The sequence below is a fragment of the Pelobates fuscus genome, chromosome 11 (genome assembly GCF_036172605.1).
Source record: "Pelobates fuscus isolate aPelFus1 chromosome 11, aPelFus1.pri, whole genome shotgun sequence".
NCBI classification, from domain to species: Eukaryota; Metazoa; Chordata; class Amphibia; order Anura; family Pelobatidae; genus Pelobates; species Pelobates fuscus.
In genome coordinates this window covers 121,278,852-121,295,467 of record NC_086327.1, presented here as the reverse complement: position 1 = coordinate 121,295,467, position 16,616 = coordinate 121,278,852, and the positions used below count along the sequence as shown (strand labels likewise).

General features: G+C 41.7%; 1 protein-coding gene across 1 annotated transcript in view; it reads right to left on the bottom strand.

The window, feature by feature from the left end:
• Window positions 1–12,150, bottom strand: part of LOC134577461 (uncharacterized) — a 29,478-nt gene extending 17,328 nt beyond the window's left edge. The window contains exon 1 of the mRNA XM_063436221.1: window positions 12,109–12,150. The gene's annotated coding sequence lies outside the window, so the exon portion shown is untranslated. The remainder of the gene's footprint in view (window positions 1–12,108) is intronic.
• Window positions 12,151–16,616: the final 4,466 nt, after the last annotated feature.

Below are 16,616 nucleotides of genomic sequence, written 5' to 3'. Positions count from 1 at the left end.
TAAAGTTATTCTTGTTGTGTCCTGGTGTGCTGGAGTATTCCCAATCTCTTTCTGTCTTTATCTTGTTTATAATGTTGGATTCAGCTGCTAGCTGAACCAAGCTCTAGGCTACCTATATTCAAATTTCTACTCATATGCTCATCACGGTTTCTCTGACTTTCTACAACTGTAGATCTATGGATTTCTCGAGTATTTGATCATCTACCATTCATCGGTAGTTCTTATTCTGCCTCTTCAAATTTAATGCTGGTGAACGTGGTTACTGATGAATAACTGTGCCCGGATGCAAGAATTCATTTGATAGGAAATATGATAAGTCATTCTGAGTTTTGCATTTTTTTTGTTTATGTCAGCTAACTTAAGTAATGTCCCCACTAACATGATGCATTTGCAAGATATATTCCTGCATATACAAAGCAAAACAATAAGATACATATACATATCCATACAATATGGGCTGCCCAATCTTATTGGGACATACACTCCCAGACAGAAGTTGGAACAGCCAGTGATGTATTTAACTCGGTCTTTCTTCCATTAGTGAGGTGTTGGGGCAGGAGTTGGGGAGACAGAGACAGTCTGCTTCTCTCTCTACAGCTCCATATAAGGTTAGTCCAAAAAAAATTAAGTTGTTTAGATATATTTCTAAGGTGCTCTCAATAGTGTTTATGTCCATGGTACAATACAATTGTTACCCTTGAGCTGTGAAGCACTAAATATGTGTGGTGTTGTTCCTCTGTTACTCTCCAAACTTGCCCACTTATCCTACCTTCAGAATGCAGATTGCAACAAGTTATAGGCCCAGGTGGGATGCTTAAAACTGATGGAGCAGGCTGTGCTCTGACATAGATTAAAAGAACTATGAGTTATGGAAGGCAAACTTTGTGGACTTCTGTAGTTAATGGATCTCAGAGAAACCTGAGTGAACCAGATGTTACTGGTGATGATTATGATATTGATAAACATACGAATGAGGAAGTATATGCTCCATTAATGCAGGTCTTAGATGATAAAATTATGTCTTTAACCCCTTAACGCCGTTCTATGCCGTCACGCTTTAAGTGGGCTTTAAAGCCGTTGCGACGGCATAGAACGCCATAACGGCTTTGAGCCCTGGAGCGCCCGGTATACTTACCTTACCGGCGCTCCGCTTAGTCACAAACACTGGCCAAATATTCGTTTTTTGCTTTTTTAACACAAAAACAAATATGAACGCTAACTTTGGCCAGTGTTTGTGACTAAGTGGCTACTAAAAAAGACTAAACATACCCCACTTTCAATACCTTTGGTTGTCTACTTTTTCAAATGGTATGCCATTATGGGGGTAATTCTCATTGCTGGGCTACCACACCGTCTCAAAGGTAACATTACCAATCTGGCAAATTTCAATGTCAAAAAAATGAAATGCAAGCCTTATATGTGACTCTCTAACTTTCCAAAACACCATGAAACCTGTACATGGGGGGTACTGTTATTCTCAGGAGACTTCACTAAACACAAATATTAGTGTTTTAAAACAGTAAAACATATTACAACAATAATATAGTCCATAAAAGTGCCGTTCGTTTGTAAAAAATGCAAAAAAACTTCACTTTTACTTAAAATATCATCGTAATACAACTTACCAATTTGAAACACTAATATTTGAGTTCAGCGAAGTTTAAAATTGTATTCATAATGAATTATGTTCCATATATGAATAGTTAATGATAAATTAAAGCCCTGTTTCTCCTGAACAAAATGATATATAATAAGTGTGGGTGCATATAATATGAAAGAGGGGAACTACGGGTGAACAGACATATAGCGCAAATTCCAGTTTTTGTTTACGTTTTGTTTTGATCAGAACGTGCACTATTGACTCCGTCCTGAAGGGGTTAAATATGATTGAGGGAGCTGATGATGTAAGAAAGGAGTTTCAAATACTGAAAGATTATTATGCAAGCAAAGGATACGCCTGACTAGTTAGTTTATACAATAAGCTGACGTCGATTCAGAAAGGTACAAATGCAAAGACAAACACAGCAGTATTAAGAAATGTGGGAGAAACGTTAAGTGATGGATTGCCAATTGTGATAATTCTGAAAGTTTTGCTTTAATTGTGTAAACCATTTGCCATCCATGTTACACAGGTAAAGGTATTTTTTGTAAAGGTACTTTCGTGAAGGTACTTTCTGTACAGATAAAAACACAGTTGAGAAGTTTTGAAGATATTGCGAAATAATGTACAAGCTCAATTGACGATAGAGTGTTGAAAGTGAGCAATGTAAGTCCTAGATTTAAAATGAAGGACGACTCTGATATTGTCTGTTACAATTGCGGTCACAGAGGAAACTGTAAACTAGCAAAACACTTTATGGAACTTGCAGACGGGAATAAGAAAGTAGTTAGGCACCGAGGAGTGGTGATGCAGAGATTTACCTACATGACAGTAAAGGAAAATCGAGTATTAGCAACCCCAAGCAAGGCATTGTGTATACCTTAATATCCTCAAGACACCTTGCCTGTAGAGACAGCAGTAAACTATGGTGCACCAGTTAACTTTAGACAAGGCAGAAGTGAATGTGTTTGTAAGAGTGGCACCAAATCCAAAACACAAAAATACAAGAGATTTTACTATCCAAATACCGTACTTCTACTGAAAATGAAATTAGCTGCCATGGATATTACAATATATGCATTTGACATGAAATTCTAGGTCACTGTAATTAAGATGACATTGCAAAGTTACAGAATGTTGGAGACGGAATTAGGATTGGGGGTAAAATTAATATGCCTGACCTAAACTGTGAAATTTGCCCTTAACGAAAAAAAAAACTATTCAGAGTATAATCAAAGAGTCAGATGAAAAAGGCACAGCAGCATTAGAACTGGCGCATACTGACTTGGCATGTCCTATAGAACCACAAGCTAAAGAAGGTTTGAAATATGCCATAGCATCCACTCAGGTCTACTCGGGAGCAGTCTTTGTATACTTACTGAAAAACAAGAGTGATGCAGAGTTAGCACGTTCATTGGCTGCACTGAGAGAAAATTACACTCTCACTGGAAGGTTGGAGGCAACAAAGAATGAAACATATATGGCCAGATATGTTGCTAAAGTTTATAATCAATTAAAGTGAATTGATTACGAAGAAACGTTGTCCCCAACTGCAAACATTACATATGAATCTTCAAGTGACATTATAGGCACCCACTCAAATTAGTCTAATTAAAGTGGTCAGGGTGCAGTGTCACTGTCCCACTCAGTCCTGCAATGTAAAACATTGTAGTTTAAGAGAGATGAAATGCATCGAAGAGGACGGAGCGCTGTGTCAGCACCGCAGGAGATCGGCACAGGAATCGGATGAGTAAATAAAGGTTTTTTTTTTTAACCCTTTAAATGCCGGGGGAGGGCCTGATGAAGGGTGTTAGGGGGGACCAGAGGGCTCTGTATTGCTAGAAATACAGGTTTGTATTCCTATCACCATAGAATCCTCTAAAGCCACTATGGCAACTATCAGCACAATACGACTTATTTCAGCTTACTTACTTACTGTAGCGTTACTCACCTTTCCCAGGGGCCTGCTGCGGTCCTCTCTTCAAGCCGCGCGCGGTCCTGCGGCTCATCCGACGCTTCTAGCAGGAAGGCGGGCAGTGACCGCGAGATGCGGTCACGTGTCCCGCTTGAATCTAAGAGCGCACCGCGAGTCTCGGGCGCGCTCTTAAAGAGACAGTGGGAGCCTGAATTGTCAAAAGGTTCCCATTGGCCCCTGTCATGCCACACACCCCATACACTTACCTTTTGGGGGTGTGGAAGTGACAGGAGCCAATCACATTAGTTTTGAAGCTACTTATACTTACCCTTTTCCCTTAGTTCCTTGCCCTATCGTGGTTTCTGTTTCAGTTCCCTTTAGCGCTTGTTGTGTTCAGTTGTGTTCCTCCGTATTTGACCTTGGCTTTGTATTCTGACTTCGTTTTCGCTTTATCCTTGTCTGTTCTGTTTGCCGGCTTGCTGTTTCCTGTGTACCAGACCCCGGTTAGTCCTCGTTTACGCTGTCTCTTTGTGCCCTTGACCTCGGATCGTTCCTGACTCTGTACTTCTCCTATATACGTCGAGTCCGGCCACTCTAAGGACCGGTAGACGTATCTCACCTCTGTACTGTCTTCTGTTTAGCTGGATCCTGCGTGTAGGGGTATATTCTCGTTACACTTACTTACTCCAATTGTTTGTGAAATAATCGTAGAACAACCAGAAGGTTTTGAGGGCAGGAAACAAAATGGAAAACTATTTCTCATATTGAGCAAGTCACTGTGCGGTTTTAAAGCAGTCAGGTTGAAATTGTAATAAAGCACTACATGAGCAGAGTTTGAGCAGAACACTGCAGACCACTGCGCATACAACAAACAGTAAGAAGATGAAAAAGTTATACTGATAATAAGGGTAGATAATTTCAACGTAAGGGCCAGTAATTAAACATTACAAGATAAAAGTAATGCTCACAGCTAAATTCAAGATGAAAGACCTTGCAAGAATCAAACATTTCTTAGGCATCAACTTCGAATAAAGATGGACAAGAAGAGGTACATTCCAGAGACATTTAATGTGACAGATTGGGGGCCCAGTTCAACACTATGTGATAATAAATAATAATAATATTATAATAGGTAGTGTACTATGGCTGGATATAAGCTGAGTAATCAGTAAGCCTTTACAGTGCTTGTCAGAAACAACAAAACAACTTTTGGTCACAGATGAACCAGTGATGAGATACTTGAAATTGTTTGATACTCCTGCTGTTGGACCCATAGCAATTTAAACACTTATGCTGCACTAGATGAAATATTTTCTTAATATTCTTTGGCACTGCAGTGACCACAGCCCTAAATTATATTAGTTTGGTTATTGATTTGTGATGTCCAAGTATCAAGTGGGCAGGACAGTTGCTCCCCGGGCTGCTCTCTAACCCCTTTTCACATCATCTAAATGCCCAAGTGCGTGGCACTCTAATTCTTTCCATTCAATATTATTAATAAAATATTTTGCCTGGAAAGATAAATTGAGATTTCTATAGTTTTCAAGTATTATCTTATATGTCTATCAACATACCTATTTTGTATTGTGTCTAACAGGTGGTTTGGTAATATTGCACTATAGGCCACTAAATTGCCACAAGTTGCCAGACCTCCCCTGATCTGATCAGTGATCAATGAAAGCTTCATGGTCCTTGCTACTGACCAATCGAAACCCTTGCTTTAACCACCCTCTCAATGTTTTAAAAAACAATAGAAAATGAAATTAAAGAAAAATATGCATTTTTCTGTTGTTGTTTATGTACAGATTTCTAGGTTACAAAACGATAAGGGCTTCAGTCCAAGAGTAAATTGTATGCTTCCTGCTCCAGATACTGAAATGAGCCCCTGCCTAAACAGCCCTATACTACATCCAGCACTTTGAACGTGTTGTATTTGTCACATTATGACACCAAACCTCTGAATTCAGAGTATTACACAAACGTATATTCATAAATTCCACACCTGCTGTATTAACCATTTAACTACAGTCATACTCTCATACTGTATTAACCCTGAACCCACAGCCATGACCCATATTGTATTAACCATGCACGCAAAGCGATAACCTTATACAATAGTTACTTGCAGGAATCCTTAAATGGAACAAGGGTTCAATGAATCACTAAAACAACAGGCTGATCAAATGTTTTCTATATTCTATTTGTATATATTCACACTGGGGAATTACTTTAACGGGAAAATATCTGCTGCCCCAGTGTGAGATTTTGTAGTTACAGGTTAGGTATCTTTTTGGTATATTTTATTTGCACGTGTGAATGTACGTACGGTCACAGAGAAACACTTCGAAAAAGACAATAAAATGTACTTACGGCTGTTACGTTTCCAAATTATTTTCCTTTCAAGTTAAAGAAAAACTTTTTTTTAAAAAAATGATTTGTTATTAATTACTAATGACGTTCACTCATACTTACCTCTGGAGACATTCTGTTGTGTTTCTTGTCTTCATTCGGGGCACTTCAAACAATAAATCTTTTCTGACATGTATAAGCTATTATTTCTCAATTCCTAAAACTAGAGCGATTGTGAAATGTCTCTGATATTCCCCCAAAGCAAACGCAATTTCTCATCCAACCCCTTTCATTAAAGAGGAACAGTCACTTTTCTTGAAATTACACTGTTGAATTAAACATTGAGAATAAATCACCTATAACTTTTTTCCATATGACGCTCTGTTTTTTTTTTTTTTATTTCATATTAAAGATTTAGCAGATAACATCACAAATGAGGAGGAGGATCAGAAACACTGGGGGTTATATATAAACTGCTGTGCTCTTCAAAGTTGTCTTAACATTCAAAACGGGTGAAGTCACCAATGGAATGTGCCTGTTGGTTCCATTTGTTGCCAGGGTGATTGGCTAACCGTTCGTATTTTAGAGCACTTTTATACATAACGCTCATTGTTTTACTTCGTCTACGCTTGCTGAAAGGTGCAAAGAATGGAGTTTATGATGTTCCGTGTTACTCTAGGATTTATTTGAGTTCCCTCCACCCTCTTCTATCCAAAGCAAAGATTCCTTTTTTTTTATGTGTTTTGTCTTTGATTCTATTTTGCACTATTTCTAATAAATCGTCCCAGCAAGGAATGCTTTGTTTTATTTTTTCTGTGAGTTTTCAGAGTGCGATGTAGAGTTATCATTTATCACTTTATGTTGAATTATAGTGGATCAAAAACCTAATTGCAAATGTTTGGCCAAATGCATTGCTTTGAAACACATTCTCCAGTTCTGCTAGAATCCGTTTATTCACTAAATCCAAAACAAAATCCCGGCATACAAGTCATGAGAAAATGTTTTTTTTTTTTTTTTTTTATTTTTTTTTAATTCTTTATTTTTGTAGTGCGTATTTTAGTTACAGGCATACACATGGTACCCCAACGGCATTCCATATGTAGGTTACGTTACATTAGTTACAGTATTGGGTCGATAAGCAGTGCACTTTTTTTTTTTCGTGTACAAATATTAATAAACGCAGTATTTGAATCAAGATTGTATAAACATGTTTGCAATACATATCTAAGCTATGCTGCTGACTTCAGTTTGCAAAAGGGAACGACCTAGACATATATACAAACAGGCTGAGTTGAATGTTTAAATAATTAGAGCAGGTCTAACGAATCTGACACAAGTTAAGCTATCTTAGCTGGGTTGCGGCTTGACAAGAAAGCTAGGCATAAGTAACAGGCCAATATAAAGGCTATGTGTCTGTTTATGCTATATATTGCAACGATGTGGGCTATATTTACCGATGGACAGCCTTGATGTATTTAACTAAAGATTACTGAGGCTTAACATATTATCAAGGTTGGTTTAAATGCTTAATGTCACCCTGGCTGGTCTAACTTGCACGGGTTGGTGTAGGCCCTGGGGATTGTCCGTGAGGCTGGTAGGTTGCTTCTCCGGTATGCGCCGCTTCATGCTCAACCGATGTCTGGCTTGACTTGGTAGTGTTGCTGGGTATAATAAACCACCAGAGTGGGGGTTCGGGCAAAGTCCAGTAGTTGGTGTCCTGCGGGTCTTCCGGATCGGGCATCAGCTTGGCAGAGTCCTCTGGGATAAATAATAAGTCGCTTAAAGACTGTCGCTTGGAGTCGTTGGTATCCTCTTGCTTGAGCTGCCGCTTTGCTGAGCTTGTGGTCAGCGGGTAATCCTATAGGTGGTTTGCGGGAGCATGCCGTTGTGTGCAGTAGTCCCTGGTCCTCAAGGTGAGTAAGTGCAGTCAGCGGCTTAGACAAGCTATTTGCTCTGCTTTCTCTTAGTAGTTCTCGGTGGTGGGCTAGTGTAGACTTCTCTCGTTGGTCCGTGGTGCGAGGAGTGAGGGTCGCAGGCTTCTCCGCCTCCCCAAGGCTCCGTCCGGAGGTCCCGAGCATTGCTGGGGGCTCATTATAGTGGTAGCTCGTCTCTCGCCGCGACGCACATGGCGTCCGCCATTTTATGCAGTGCGCCCGGGTAATCATGCGAAGCGGTAATGTCCCTGGGCCTAGCTCGCCGAGCCGGTGTGTAGGACCGGGATCACCCCCCCGGTCCATAGGGGGGGGAGACGGGGCCGGATCCGCCCGGGGTTCGGTCTCTGGCCGGGTGCTGTCAGGCAGGATAGTGGGGCAGCGGCCGTCCGCCCCACTCACCGCCGGCGAAGGCCTCGACCGGTCTGGCGGCGACCTTCCCTCCAGGGGACTGAAACTTGGGAAGCCGGCCTCATGAGAAAATGTTTTAATGGTACAGAGCCAAAAGAAATGACAAAATTCTTTATCAATTATTTATTGACCTTGAGTGCAGTTCCCTCTGGCTTGTTCTGTGTAGAGATACCCGCTATAGTGAGATTTGTCAAGAATTCAACGTGAATTTCTAATTCAAGGCCACAGTCGTGGAACTGGAATTATAGCTGCCTTGAAGAAAAATAATTCTACTTTTGACCATAAATGTGAAAGTCCCTTTGAATTCCTGACAATTCTCACTAAAGTGAATTGTCTTTCAATTGAATTGAAAGCTGATTTTGACTTAAAACTAAAAGTCTTTTAGTTTTAAAAGTCAAAATCAGTTTTCAATTCAGTACAACTTTCTCAAAGCAAGTTCATTTTGTGACTCAGCAATGATTGTTGGAAGCATGTGAACATGAAGCAATGTGATGGAAATCCAGCAAAAACAATTCATTGCAAATCCTCTTGTCTAAATAGTCTCAGACTGTTTTTTTTTTTTCACTTTGGCCAAAGCTCCCGGGATGTTGGCCCGAAGAGGCGATCCTAATGCCATGGAGTTTGCCGATTGCACCTCCTGCATATCAAGCTTACTGCCTTGACTAGTAGACATGAGCAAAATTAAATTTAACACTATTTGTCAAAATAAAAATTTGTGCTAATCATCAAACTAAACCCCTTCCTGACCCAATTTAAGCCAGAGAAGGGATTTAACTTGTTTTAATTTTCTTTTTTTTTTTATAAACCTGCCCCTCAATAGCCCGCATCCCCCCATATACTACAGCCCTATATCCCTACAGTCCCTAAGCTCCCAAATACGACAGCCTCTATACCCCAACATACTATACAGGCTCTATCGCCCACACACATACACTACAGACATTATTCCCCCCTCCCTTACACACATATAGTACACCTATCCATACCCCTAACTTTTTAAACAGATAAAGAGCGTCAATTTCATTTTATGGGTGTGAGAACTAAAATGCTATGTAGAGCAAGAACAATATATCTTATTTACACAGACTGATCTCTAAAGACACATTACTGTGAGTATCAGTGTTGTGGAGCTCTGTTGTAAACTCAGACAAACTAATAATATGGTGCTCCACAGAAAAGAGGTACAAAGGGATTTGGGCCCTAAATAGGGACTTGCATGCCCTACACTTGCAGCCCCTTACCTGACATGATATAATGCACATTACATTAGGTAGCCCGAGCAATAAAACACACAGCAACATGCATTGTTTATAGGTGTTTTTGTTTGCCACTCTGTGTCTTGAGATTGGGCTTTGGACCCACGCTTGTTCAAGACAGGGCCCTACAGAAACTATTCCCTCATACTATGGCCAGTGATGTGAAGGTTAATAGCAGGAGAAATGGAACCTTATATTCATTTTCTCACCGCCACCCTCAATGTAAGGAAGTGAGGGGTTTCCTGATAGCTCAGTCTTATTAGTAGATCTAGGTAATTAGCATTTCATATTTATTTAAATCCATTTCCAGCTCGCAGGAGAATCCTGTTTACTCTACTGCTAACAAGCGGATTAAAAATGAGATCGGGGGGGAAACTTGATTTATGTCTAATATTTCCATACTAGGCCTGGATTCTGGACAATTTCAGCACTAACAGATATGGAATTCACCTGGATTAAATGAGCATATTCAATAATTATCTTCAAATTAGCTTTAAATTTTCCGTCGGGACATTGATAAGTCTGTGAATGAAAAGCTACATGGAGGAGCTCGTAGCTACACCACAGAGGCTTTTCAGTGAGAAGCCTCTGATCGGTGAATGTGGGTAAAAGAGGGCTTGCAGTAGTTACAGACACTAGATCTGCAGATGTTGTAAGCTAATTGTTCATAAACCATAAAATAAAACATGAAAAAGAAAATACATTACAGGGGACCCCTGGTGGTGACATAGAGGGACTACACTGATGATTTTATATCTTGATGTAAGTTATTAAATACTTGTTTTGTACTTCACTCTGAATGTGCATCTCATTCTTTATATATATATTTTTCTTGAGCACATATATGCTAATACATCTATGGAGATTCTAACCCAGACAGAAGATTTGGATTTTCCATTTTGAAAAAGAAAAATATTCAAGGCTTGCAAACTTCAGTAAAAGTGTGAGTGGCCACTTGTGAATGCAACTTTTACAATTTGCTTTTAAACACAGTTATATGCTATGTTGTTTTATTTGTGATTGGTTTAGCAGATCATCCCCTTTTTTTGCTTAAAAGAAAATACATGCATGTATTATTTGGGATGTATCTACTAAATATATTACATGTATATATATTATAGATTTTCCCCAATGGAGTGTTATCTTAACTCTTTATGGTTGCAATGAAATAACCACTTGGATTAACATTTCACATATATTTACAAAATGTGGTAATTTAAACAGAACGTATTAATTTAATTTATTTATATATGCATATATGTTAATGCAACTGTGCCAACTCAAATTCAAACAAAACTAGCCTCTCAGCACTTTGCATTTAACTTGTGGTGACATTAAACATAAAACATAACCCCATGGAGAATTATACAGGCAACCACAGACTACAATAAAATATTACTCTTCAAAAAAGGGGTCGTTAGGGTGATTAAAGTTAATACAAATTATAACATTCTGTTTGCAATACCATCATATGCAAATATATGTAAATTGGATTCCAAGCAGGCGATTCTGTTACAATGTTATTTTATATGTATCTCTCTGGCTAGTTTGAACATTCACATACAGACAACTTTCTCTTATAATTACCTGTCAGACCTCAAATGAAGATTCTTGGGTCTAGGTCAGAAACATTTATACATTTCTTGGCATTTTACCTAAATAATAAGGTTTAATTTGTGCATGCAATTTTGTATAGTTTTGTAGCATTGTTTTTATCTTAAAAATTAAAGTGTCTATTTGAAGTATGTACAGGTACAATACTTGTACTGGGCAGATGGAGATATTCTTATCGAAAGCTTTAGGAAACGTTCTTCACTCCAGATGTTTTGAACTACATCTTCCCTGATGCTTTGCGAGCATTATGGGCATTGCAGTCCAAAAAATCTGGAGTTCCAAAGGTTGCCTACACCTACACTAGGAAAATGCATCAATGTTGTACTCTCAAACATGTTCACACAACTGAGGTCGATGGGAGTTCCAGTGAGCTTGCAGGATTCTCCATAAACCTTTTTGTGCATCGTGTAAAAAGATGACCTTTCCCACAGCCATCACTAGCAATAGTTGCAAGGATAAGAGAAGAGTACATAGCAGAAACCTCTTTGAAGCTCCACTTTCGTGTATGTTCATCAGTTTTTTTTACACTTGTCCACAAGAAAATATAGTTCCTAATTTGTCTTATGATACCTGTTAATTGTGTACGAATTTCATAGAAATTCCAATGCCGTCAATCTGAGTGTTTCATGAATATAACTCACTTAAAAGTGAGAGTCTATTTAAGCAACTGAAAAAAGACAACAGAGTTTATTCCCTAAACACTGACTGAACAGCAAACTGATTGCAATATTTAGGCACCAATAGCTGATTTAGAAAAACCCTGCAATTTAGCTATAGTCAAATTGGCTATTTTAGCATAAATTTTCCAGTTTGGTTTTCCCACAACTCTTTGTTTAGTGCATAAACTCCAAAATATCGTTAACACTAAAATAAAATTAGGGTGTGTCAAAACATGATTCAAATGAGTAAATACAACTTGCAAAATCATGCTGAAATGCATCTCAATTCCTGTCTCCACGATACATACAACAGACACATGCATAAAAAGAAATCAACATAACTTTAGAATTATACTAAATGTATTTGGCTTACCGTTGTATGAACTGCCTAACAACCTGCACCGTGACTGCTGAGACTGCTTGCTGTTCTTAGCTTAAAACGAGTATTGTTAGCGGCTACTGGGAAATTCTTGGGATAACGTAAAAACAACTTCAGAAATGATGCAATTGGACAGCCTTTTGTGTTGTTACCAAGTGATTTAATGGGGTTTCCCATATTATGCAACAAGTGTATGCAAAACAAAATGTTGTTTACTTACTTAACTCCTTAAGGACCAAACTTCTGGAATAAAAGGGAATCATGACATGTTACACATGTCATGTGTCCTTAAGGGGTTAAAGGAACCCTTGTGAAGTGGATGTTTAGGTGTCCGACTTACCTCTGATCTCAGTAAAAAGGTGAGCTGGCCCGCCTGACTTTACCTCCAGTCTTGATGATCTCAGTCAATCCAATGCTTTCCCATAGGAAAGCATTGGTAGTCTATTGCGCATGTTCACAAGCTGTAGTGGGTCTGGTGACTATATTGTACCTTTAAGAAATTGCAATGCTTTGCAGTTGACTTGCAAAGATTGTTGAGCTGGACAATTTTATTGCATGGCTACGTGGCATGCAATTCACAACTCCCTTATCAGTTCACTATTAATACATTGTGATTTGTTAAAAAAAACTTTTAATTCTTCTGCATTAAAAACCACTCCAAGCACCATGTTTACTGCAACTCACTATAGTAGTTATGTTGCCAGAAGTGCCCTGTAAGCAGTCAAACCATTTAGGAATGGGTTTATGACTTACTTAGGGATCTCAAGATGCCTACTGCTCTATCTGCCCCAAGAAGCTCCAGCACTGAGCAAGGCCCAGCTGTACAGAGAGTCGCTCATTGGCTGAGAGCGCTCAGGTGAAAGCGGCACTGGGCTCAGTGGAGCTAACAGAAGCTCCCTGCAGGAGCTTCAGGCTCCAAAGGAGGGAGTGTTGGGTAGCTGGCGAACTCCAGGTCAAACCATACCTAAACAGGCAGGTCACCACGCTTGGGCAGTGCCAGGGCATCATAACCAGATTTAAAATCAGAATAGCAAAACTAAGGTTAAAAGAGAAGATTGTAAAAGAAAAATTCTCAAACTCAGCTACAAGAGTGGCTTGGCTATTTTTAGCTAGAATTCTGTAATTTCTAATTTTATTCAGTACAGAAGTGTAGTGAGTAATCCCGAATGTTTAATAAACAAATTCCATATTCACAAATAAATATTATTTTGATCGTTAAAGCAAATATTTAAGTTTATTTGCTAAACTTAGTATTGTCTATATCAATATATTTTTCCAATATGGCTATTTTGGGCTAAGATTTGCAATCTCCTAGTCAAATTCCCAACAATTCCAATAATTCTACACACATACTCTCTTGTGACATCCAGGAAAACAAAAGTAAAAAAAAAAACTCAGTCAATCCCTGCTCTCGCTGTTTTGTGTTGGAGAAGTATCAAACATGTACACGTGTTTGTTGTAACAAATTCCTCAGTGAGATTTATGACTTGACATTTTTTCAGGTGTTATCTAACTCACTGAAAACAATGAGTGAGAGAGAACCACTTCCATGTATGTACGTAGTGGGGAATCGCGATGCAGCCTAGAACAAAATCTAACCCCATTAAACCCCCCAATAACGACAGACCACTTAGTATGGATGAAACAGGCCACAGCATTTATTATCACAACTAAATTACTGCATAACACATCCATAACTTTATTTATTAAATCTCTTCTTTTCTGTAACCAAAACATTAGACATAAATAAGCATAAATTAACATATATACATATATAACTCCACCCATAGTGTTATACAGTGACCCAACCGTCCTTGCCAATAAAAACATGGAGTGGTTCCTAATCACCACTCCCTCTCACCTCCCCCCTCGTCATAAAAAATCCTTCCAATGCCTGCCATCAGCCGACCTTATCCACGCTCGATGGGCACGAGACCTCAGGCAACCTAAAGTTTAACCTTTAGAGCAGGGGAGGTTTGAGACCTTAAAAAACTTGTTCATCTCATTCCATCTACTTAAACGTAACCTCAAACTCAATTGGCAAGGACATACCCCCGCCACAACCCTGCTGTTTTACGCCTAAAATCAGCGGGGGACCCCACCACAACCAGCCATGGCCTGTTCCACCACTTCACGCAGCGCTAGAGTAACAGAGGCCAAGTCCGACCTCCAGCAAGCGCACCCTTCTCTCGAGATAACTAAACCACATTTAGCCAAACCCAAAAGGCGAACTGGAAGTGTTTATGTTTTATATATTCATTTCGTCAGTTATGTGGTTAGTCTTTTAGTTATGGCCACGACAAACCTAGAAACCCATCCAGTCCGATGACAGACGGCAGCGCACCAGGGCACTCACAGTGCGCAGTGCACTGCCAACAGGAAAGGGCGATAGGCGCATCCCAGCCCGTGAGAACCTCTGGGAAGAAACATAATGCGAACATGTCCAGGTCGACGAGCACCCAAGTCCTAAAACACCACCGACCCATGTCATTCCATCCAGGGATGACAAAACCCCTGGTACCCCATGAGGCTGGGCAGCTGACCCCGTATGAGGAGGAGCCACACCCCCTCCACGTACCCGGAGCCAGACCACCGAACCTCTGCCCCAGAAGGCGGAAGATCCAACCACTCGTCCCTTCCTCCTTTCCCAAATTACACATGAAAACCCCGCCCTCCCCAGTCCGGGGGGGGGGGACCGTAAACGCGGCGATAAATCCAAGCAGAGACCAACAGGGCGACCCAAGGAACCCACCACCCTGAGCACCACCATGAGCACCACCATTCGAGCCCTCTGAACCATCGGCGCAGGCACGCCCAGCCTGGCGGTGTCCGTAGCCGCCCCCAACCAAAATAAATGAATTCTCCACCATCCTTATCCAGGAAGTCGAGCCCCCAAGAGGAACACCCCAACTAAATGGACGCGGGGGTGAAAAAACCCATCACCGAGTTCCAAACCGGGGAGGAGGCCGAACAATCCCAGGGACGGAACAGTACTCCCAACGAAAACAGGCAAATGACGGAACCCTGCACCGCCCCCGATCGGAACGGTACACTACAGACCATCCTGGAAACCCATAACAGCACGGTAGGAGCCCAACCATTTACCCCGTGCATCCCCCTACCCCAGGAGGATGCAGAAAGTCAACCCCGCAACAACCAAGAATTGCACAGATCCCATCGATGAAACAGCCAACCATAACCAACTTACGCTTCCCAACGACAACAGCCATCAAGCTGCGAAACCTGAAGGAAGTCCGTTCCAACGCTTACTCAACTCCACCAAAACACCCTCCCACTTGCCGACGACCGTAACATGAACGGGAAGCCGAGCCCCGCTAATCGCAGAAATCGCCCCCAACGCCCGCAACAGCGGAACCAAACATGTAGATGAGCAGTCCAATCCCGGAAACCAAAAGGAAACATACCCATCCGTCCCGAACACTCCAACCTTACTGGAGCGGGCCCCACGCCGCCCCAGAGATCGCCCACAGACCAGCTTCAGCAGACCGTTGGACCAAGGGACCACCCCTCCCCTGCCTTAAGAAAAATCGACCCCGTGACACCTCCACCCGAAGTACGCTCTATAATGAACCAGACAAAGCATCGGCCATCCTATCGGTAATAACCGGACAAAACCCTGACCAGCCGCCCCTAGACTCAAACAGCACCGAACCAGAGTACCAGAGTACCACCGGGGTATAGGGTACTGTCACATGTGAAAGACAGCCAGCATCACCCCACGATGGTCCCCAAGGAAAACCCACCCACCTGTTCGTGAGCTGGGTACCACATGCCTACCATGCCACCAGAAAGGGGGGACCTCCAAGAACACCAGCGTCCGCCAGAGCCAGCGTATTGGGCAAGAGGCAGCACACCCCCGAGAGCCCAAATGGCCCAAAAACCCCAAAACCTGGTGCGGCGGCAAAACAGTTGGAAGCCAGCGGAAAAGGACACAGGGGGCCAGATTGCACAGGCCAGCATTAGAGGAGGCCCAGCAGGAACCCCATACAGTCCCAAGGGCAACCCCAACAGGCAAAGCCCAGCGTACCCAGGAGAGCCCACGGATAGCGCAGCCGAAACCCACAACGCCCCTCCAAACCACCGACGCCTCCTGCCTGATGCCCCAAACCGCAGCCAGGGGCACCGGCGTTCCCCTTACAGGAATTGATCCCACTATCCAGGAGACAAGAGCACACATCCCGACCCACGGATAAGGCCTTGGCCACGGAACTCAGAAACTCCAAAACACTATCCCAAGAAAAACCACTGCAACAGCAGAGTGCGTACATGCGACACTGACAGCCCCACACATAGGCGACATCGGGAGCAACTTACGTGGAGGCACATAGCCACCTAATCCTGAGCGGCAGAAACACAGCCCAGAACCAACAACTCGACGGGCGTACCGGCAGCAGCCGGAAGACCGATTCCACCGCCGCCTTCGTCAGCAAGGCCCCAGGGCCCCGCAGCCCCACCCACGCAGACCGATGCGCCGAGCCACC